Below are 7651 nucleotides of genomic sequence, written 5' to 3'. Positions count from 1 at the left end.
GTCTCTCATCTAAAAATTTAAACAAGAAGCAAACCCCTGATAGGCAGTTCACATCAACATTTCCTACTAAACAGATGGCAGATAAGCTTTTCCTAGCAGGAGGCATTTTCTTTGAGACATATCAGCAATAAAATATTTCTTAATCAAACAAAACTTTCAGTGAAGTGAAAATTCCACTTGAGGATGAAAAAAAGTATTCATTTGGAAAAGTTCAGTTGAAGCCATATGTATTCAATAGTGCTGTGTTGCTAGTGTGTTTCCTACTTCTCTTTCATTTATAGCAGGATGTATTTTACCACATGTTGATTGGTTTTGATTCTTCAATAATAAATTTATTCATTCTGCATCCTTACTATATGGTTTATTATTGTGTAAGATGAAATTCTTTGTGCTTTCTTTACTGAATCTTCTGGCATTATACAATTTATGCAATAGAGGAATTAACATGGTCAGATTTACTGCTGTATTCAGGATAGGCTGATAATCTGTGAGGACTCTAAACATCCTCATGTTTCCTACCAGCTTGGGCAAAGTGGATATGTTAAACTCTGTTAGTGTCATTTTATGTAGGAATAAGGGAAGCTACATGATTCGTTGCAATCTATAAAATAAAGAAAAAACATTGGGAAAAAAAAAATTTTAAAAATTGACTTATTTACCATATAAAACATTGTATTTGCAAATCTGTTCACAAAGAGGGAAGCATAGGTATAGTAAGCAAAAATATATGAGGAAAAGATAGGATTATTTTAGAAATGGCTGTGGAAAATTAAGCTACAGATGGTCTCCAGCTGTTTGATATTGTTTCTGTGCTTAAAACTGCTGATCCTACAGATGAAATAGAAGATAAAAATGTGAGCGCACCCCCCCCCCCCCCGACCCCCAATTCAATATTTCTCTGGTTTAGATTGAGTTTCCTTATGGTAAGGACAAGGAGACTAATACAGAAGTGCTGGCCTTCTTCCCCATTCATTCTTCTCTTGACTAATGTAGCAAGTTTTGTACAGATGTTGCAAACGATAAAGATTTGGATACCTCTGTATTCAAAACCAAATGGTCTTTTTGTATTTCCGTAGCATAAAAAAGTATAGTATTATCATTTTACACCCCTTTCAAATGCAACACTATTGTGTGATCTGTGTGTAAATAACAACAAACATTTCATAGCTTAAATAAATTAACTGCTTTTCAGTTGAACTAACCAAGTTAAGGTCCTAGATAGGAAGTTTAATTGATTTTAGCCAGTTTTACCCTACATTTCAATTAACTTAGTGTTCAATAATTACTAAATCTACCCAGTGTTAAGTATTTTAAATGCATTTCTGTTATATTTGTCCAGTTTTATTTTTTGTTTGACATAATTTACATCTAATACTGAAAAGGTCCATAATTTAATATGTGATTACATTTTTTTGTTTGTTTGTTTGTTTTCTTCTTCTTGTAATAAGCACATATATAGGTATATATTGGAGTAATACTGTGATGTTGGCTAATTGTTTGTGCATTTCTTTTTTTTTTCTTTTTGAAGGACATCGCGTTAGATTTCTGGGTTACTTTTTTTTTTCTTGGATTGGAAGCTTATAATTCTAGACCTAGTTTTACATGGGAATTTTCAGGGGGTTTGAATGCGTAACTAATTTTACTGATAGCAAATAATGAATTTCCAGGTCGCTGACATATAATTGCAGTTTGCTTTTCTCAGACTACATATGATCATGGATTAAGATGTGTGACTGCAAATACATTTTCATCCTCTGAAGTGTGATCAGTGATCCTCACCTTTTTTTCTTTAAACCCAAAAACCTGTGTGAATACCAAACATTGTGTGGAAGTGCTGATCAGCACTTACATGCCATGAATTTGATAAATAAACATAAATCAGTAAGAATGTGTAAAATCAATTAACTGAACAAATCATGCATAACACTCCAAAGATAGAATTCTAAGTGCTGCAGGTGCAGTCATCTGAATCTCCAGTTATGTCTACCGAGATAAGAAGCTCTATTTAAACATTTTAACGTGGAAGGTTTTTTGCAAAGAGTAAATTTAACTATCTGTTGAAATTAATGACAGAATTCTGGTTCATAATCACTCATGTATGTTTTGATTGGAGAGAAGTCCAACAATCCACTAACATCTACAGTAACGCATAGCTCAAGCTCTCAAAAGTAATTAGACAGATTTAATCAGGTAAACAAGCATAGCATCAATTAAATTTTCTGTATGCAATCCCAGGTTTCCATAAATAGAAATTATGAAAATGTCTGTTCAAAGAGCTTTTTCAGTGTTTGCCTGCATTCAGAAGAAATATCAACTCAAAGCCTTATACAAATGTAGAGAAAAGAAAATCACAGGGAAGCTTACTAAGTAGTAATTACCTCTATGTGATTTTTGGTCCTCTGAAAAGAACAGTCAGGAGACACTGATTTCAAAGAACGATACAATCTGAGTGTACTTAGTGGCAACCCTAATAGAAATTTGAGATATAAAGATGTAAAATACCGTGCGCATACAGCTTCAGCACAACTGCAAATGAGTAAACCAACTCAACTGGTTCAACACAGACTGCAGATACCTCATCAGTCTGGAATGGGAGAGGTTCATCTTTTGACTCAAGATATGGAGTTGCAAGTGATTACTGAAACTACTCTTGCTGTCCTGAGAGGGGTACTCAACTGTCCTTTTCTGGCTTTAGGTAATGCTTCTTCAGAGAAAGCCAGCTCCCCTGGCTGCCTCACAGCTCCCCTGCTTCAAGCAGAACCAGAAAGCTGAACATGTGTGCAGAAGCAGCAGCTGGGGGGACTAAGATGAGGAAGCTTCCTTAGCTGGCCTTGAGTCTCATGGAGCCATGAGGAAGTAACTGGTGTTTAGCATAGTGAGATTTCTTTTGGAAGATGATTGTCAGTAGCTTATGGTATTGTAATTAAGGAAAGATTTTGTGAAGTCTAGACAGTGCGGTTTAATTGAACTCCACGTGCATCGATAAGGTATAATTTAGCTTAGCTTGTTCAAAGATAAAGAGGAAAATGTGTGAAAATTCAAAGACCCTTTAGCATTTCATAAAAGGAAATTACTGTCAACAGGCACAAGATGTTAAATGGCAAAAAATAAACCTTTTTCCTCCCTTAAAAAATTCTTAACCCCTCCTAAAGCAGTAGTCGTTACAGTAGGGCTTCAGGAACCTTTCATGTTGTTCTCCTTTAGCCGTTAGTTATCTATCTGAGAACCGAAGAAAAGTAGTCATTATAAGGTGTATTTTTGTTTTTCTAAGTGTTAAACATATTCAAGGATATACTGACAAGGAGAATTCTGTATACAAATACTCATTCAGTGTATTTGAGATCCTTGCCAATGTCATTTTCTAGCGGTAGCTCCACACAGTTTAGTACAATTCTCTCTACTTTTAAATGCATCTCATTATGTTTACATCAAAGTTCTGTGCAGGTTGAGACATCAGAAGTTCCAGGAACTTCTTAAATCATTTTTGAAAGGTAAATCTCTAACCATTGATCATTTACCAAAGCTGGTGCTAACTCATACTTGCTACAAACAGGTTTTTTGTTGCAGTTCAGACCATGACCACATCTGTATTTCATGTTTTCACAGGGCCAGAGTAATCCCAAGAAAACAAAAGATACACTGAAAACTCAGGTAAGGAGTTCTTTTTTAAGAGACTTTTATCAATAAACTTTTAGCTCCTAAGAAAAATACCCCTGGGAATTCTTTCCTATCTTGGCATAAATCAGGAAGGCAGAAAGTAACTCAATTTAGGGTTCCCAGAATGTGTACTTTGTGTGTTTCAGTTCTAAAGAGGCTTCCTATGTATCAGCAGGATACATGGATGGGCGGAATGCAAAACAGCCTTGTTATAAGCAACAGTAAGCAAATATCAAACTACTTTCTAAAAGAAGAAACTATTTCTGCATTACTTGGATAGACATGCTCTATTTCCGTACATTTTCTAGGTCTCTGTATCCCTGAATTGTCTTCACTCTGTGTTCCTGTCTGAATGAAGAACTAAGCACTGCTAAGAACTAAGAACTGCTGATGTAGCAAAGTTTGAAAAGCATTAGTGGTGCCATTTGGATGCCCTACTAATTCTGAATGGGGAAAAAAGTTTATGGATTGAATGAAGGAAAAGATATAAAAGCTAATGATGGTTTACAGAGGAGAAAGAGCTGAAAAGGAAGCATTCATTATGGTCATCAAATAGATAAAGGAAGAAATAACTGACAGATTTCATTATGAATCTGTTCCTCCTGAGGAATATCAAGGTTTACTGAAAAGAGTCAGGAAAATAAATCATACAAAGTATAAATGATGGTTTGAAGCTGCTCTAGGAAACTAAGAAATATAATTTAATTTGCTCTTTGTAGCTGCCACACACCACACATTCCACGAAATGCCTGCAAAATACAGGCAGAAACATAACAGTTTATTTCAATCGTGTGCGTCATTTAGTATGTAGGGGATTTCTGTGATGATACAGAATATTTTCCAAAGGACTGGCACCTGAGTCTGTAGTAGATGTCTATAAAAATAGAAAGTACCAGGAACTCAGAAGAGAGGGATAAATACTGCAGTGGATGGTGAACATCGGTCAGATTTTGTGATTATTCTCTTCTTAAAAGCATGAGAAGGGCAGTGTGAACCATTAAAGAGAAATGACAGAAGTGACTTCATTTCAAGGAAGCTATTGTTAGAAAGTAAACAATCCAGAAAAACAAGACTAGAGACAAAGCCTGAAGGAGTGGGTGCACAAATCCTGTAGCTGTTTAAACCTAGAGTAAATGCAGTGCAGATCCCATTTGTCAATAAATACTCCACGTAATGTGTTTTGTAGAACATTTTTCATTAAGCTTGTAGCTGCAGCTCATCCCTCTTGCAGTGTATTTTCTCTAAGATCATTTGGTTTTAAAATAAATGCAAAATTAAAGAGTATCTCTTAATCACAGGTAAATCTCTACTGTGTAGAAATGCATAAGCTCAGGGAGGCTGAGCAGATGAGGGCAATCTAGGTTACAGTGCAATGAGAGAACAGTAGCCAAATTGTGCCAGTTCGTTCCCAGGATACTGAACTTCCAGCCAGGGAGAATATTTGGAATATTAAGAAGGAAATCTCTCCTTACTATTGTCAGTATCCTGTTCAGGTTTGGTTTCACTGGTGTTTAGATGTTTGTAGCTCTGTAAATGTTTGAATTTACATCTCCCCTTGCCTGCTAAAAGTCTAATAGCCTAGTGAATGTTGATGAAACAGTATACAGAAAATGACATGAACTCTCTCTGAAGAGCAGTAAAACAGCCAGAATGACCATTTAATTAGGAAGGAGACCTGGCATGCTTCCAAACTAATGGCAGCATAAATATTCAAACTTCTAGGAGCAGTGCAGAAACTCGCATCTGTGTGATCTTAATTTCCCTAGATATCCCTGTTAAAGATATTTGAGAGCCTCAGTTCTGAGAATTACCTTAAAATACTCCTTATGTACATTCAAAACAAAATTGCCTTGAAAATTGTGTTTGTTTGTGTATGCACTAATAATTTCTTATAAATTTTTTGTTTCTTTGTCTGTTTTCCCTTGGGTCACAAGGCTAACTTACAGGCAATTGGGGCTAGTAGATTTTAAGATGCATTAAGGTGCATCACCATCATCTCTTCAACACAAGTGCAAGTAAAACAGCAAACAAAATATATGAAAAAATCATGCCTCTCTTTTTTTTTTTTTCTTTTTTTCTTTTTTTCTTTTTTCTATTTCTTCCCCCCCCCCCCTTTATTTAGTGCCTTTTTAAAGGATTAACTTATATTTTCTTTCTGGTCAAATATTTTAACTTAAGTTTTCTTTCACTTAAAGTTTATTCAAGCATTTAAGTTGATGGAAAGCATGTATAAGGCACAATTTTTCTCTTTTGGTTTATGTGGAGTCTGCAATACTTCCATTTCTCAGAGGTTATTTAAAATATTTTCTTGGAACTGTTTATTTTTTCCTTATCAGATATCCTGCTGTTCCGTATCAGACATCACTTCTCAAACTCAGATAAATAACTGCATAACAGAATGCAGCATAAAGCTCATACAATTTGATCAGCATTACAGTACTCCTCTGCTGCCACACTTATCTGCAGCATGGTATGCTATTAGCATTAACCAACCATAGACTTAAATTGTTAATAGTTAGCTGCATATCAGAATGTAGTACCTTTAGGCAGACAGGGCTGAGGGTTTTCTCATGTGTTTATTTAAAAGAATAATATTACTTCATGTTTCAAAAATAGGAACTGTCTCGAGCAAACTTGTTGACTTGATTACCATATACAAGTGGTTTATTGTTTGTAGCATTTTGCATCTTTTCCTTCTTACATTAAATTAGGATGAAATTGGTGCTGGAGTTGTTGCGTTTTAAAATTGCTCTTTTATAATCTATCATTCAGTATACAAAAATTCTTTTCCTATCAACGGTGTCTCAGAGATGTGTTGGTTTCTCCACTCCCCAGCTCTTCCATGTTGCTCTATGTGATAGGTCTTTGTTGTTGCTGCCGTTCATAGTGACACCCAATATGAGTGCTGGGGGCAGTCAGTGTCTTCACACCAGAGGCATAACAGAATCTACTGGTTTCATCATGCCTTGTGCTTAGAGGTCTGAAAGAATAATTCTGTAGTTACTCGGTACTCCTACTAATGCCACCTTATTATTCTCAGTCTCTCATATGGTCATAATTTCTAAGCAATAGCAGTATATTCAAACCAGATACGCTTTAAGAATGTACTGAATCTTACAGTGAATATCCTTGTATCGCTTTCTTGCCATGACTCTTCTCTATAAGAAGTTGTAATTGCTAGGAAATAATTTACCTGAATAATGCATGTATTTATAGCTGTAAATGGGAAAATACACAGGATATGTAGTTATGGCTTTCCTGGAATGTAGCTTAAGGATTATTTTAAAATGCTCTTGCTTGTTTCATTTCGATTTTTGATGCCAGCATCAAAAAATTTATTTATTATTGAGTTTTGTTTGACAGTCTTTCAGTTTCAAGCTTCTTGAGATTCTGAATATAATCAGGGCAGATATGTGTACATCTCTTGTTGCTTGGCTGAGCACAAAAGACTTAGAAGCAATCCTCTAGGAAAAAAGACCTACTCCCTTTATGCATTCTTAAAAATCATTAATGCTTTCTGGCTACAGCATGGAAGGCAGTTGTAATCATGGAGCGATATAATTAACCTTCTTTACAAATGAAATGTGCAAATATAATATGTAGCGCAAGTAGGTAGAATTATCTCTGCTTCATTGTAGATTTAGTTGTGAATAAATAGGTTCCTAACAGCTGCTCTGTGGACTGGGAATTTGAAACATCTTTTACTTCTTCTCCTTCAATGATCTACTGAGAACCTGGGGCTAAGAATGGCTAAATGTGAAATGTAGTCATATATTATTATACACAGAATCAATATTTCCAAAGGCCATCCAAACTGTTTGAGAAAAGAATAATTTGCCATACTTTCTGTAAACTTCAAAAGAAATGAAGCTGGTAATACTTGTTTTTCTTATCATTTACAGTTAAACCGACAGAGTTCTGTGTTAAGCAAAGATGGCAAAAGAGGAAATTAATTATTCATGTAGCCATCATTGATTGGGAATACTCTTCAGCA

At 35.2% G+C, this 7651-nt stretch overlaps 1 long non-coding RNA gene across 1 annotated transcript in view; it reads left to right on the top strand.

Moving 5' to 3' along the window:
* Positions 1-3605: 3605 nt before the first annotated feature.
* Positions 3606-7651, top strand: part of LOC146759015 (uncharacterized) — a 32634-nt gene continuing 28588 nt past the window's right edge. The window contains exon 1 of the long non-coding RNA XR_014932926.1: positions 3606-3651. This is a non-coding gene — a long non-coding RNA (uncharacterized LOC146759015). The remainder of the gene's footprint in view (positions 3652-7651) is intronic.

This window comes from Coturnix japonica, chromosome 11 (genome assembly GCF_054131305.1).
Source record: "Coturnix japonica strain WE chromosome 11, WE-NBRP24, whole genome shotgun sequence".
Taxonomy (NCBI): Eukaryota; Metazoa; Chordata; class Aves; order Galliformes; family Phasianidae; genus Coturnix; species Coturnix japonica.
This window is presented reverse-complemented; position numbering and strand designations above follow the sequence as displayed.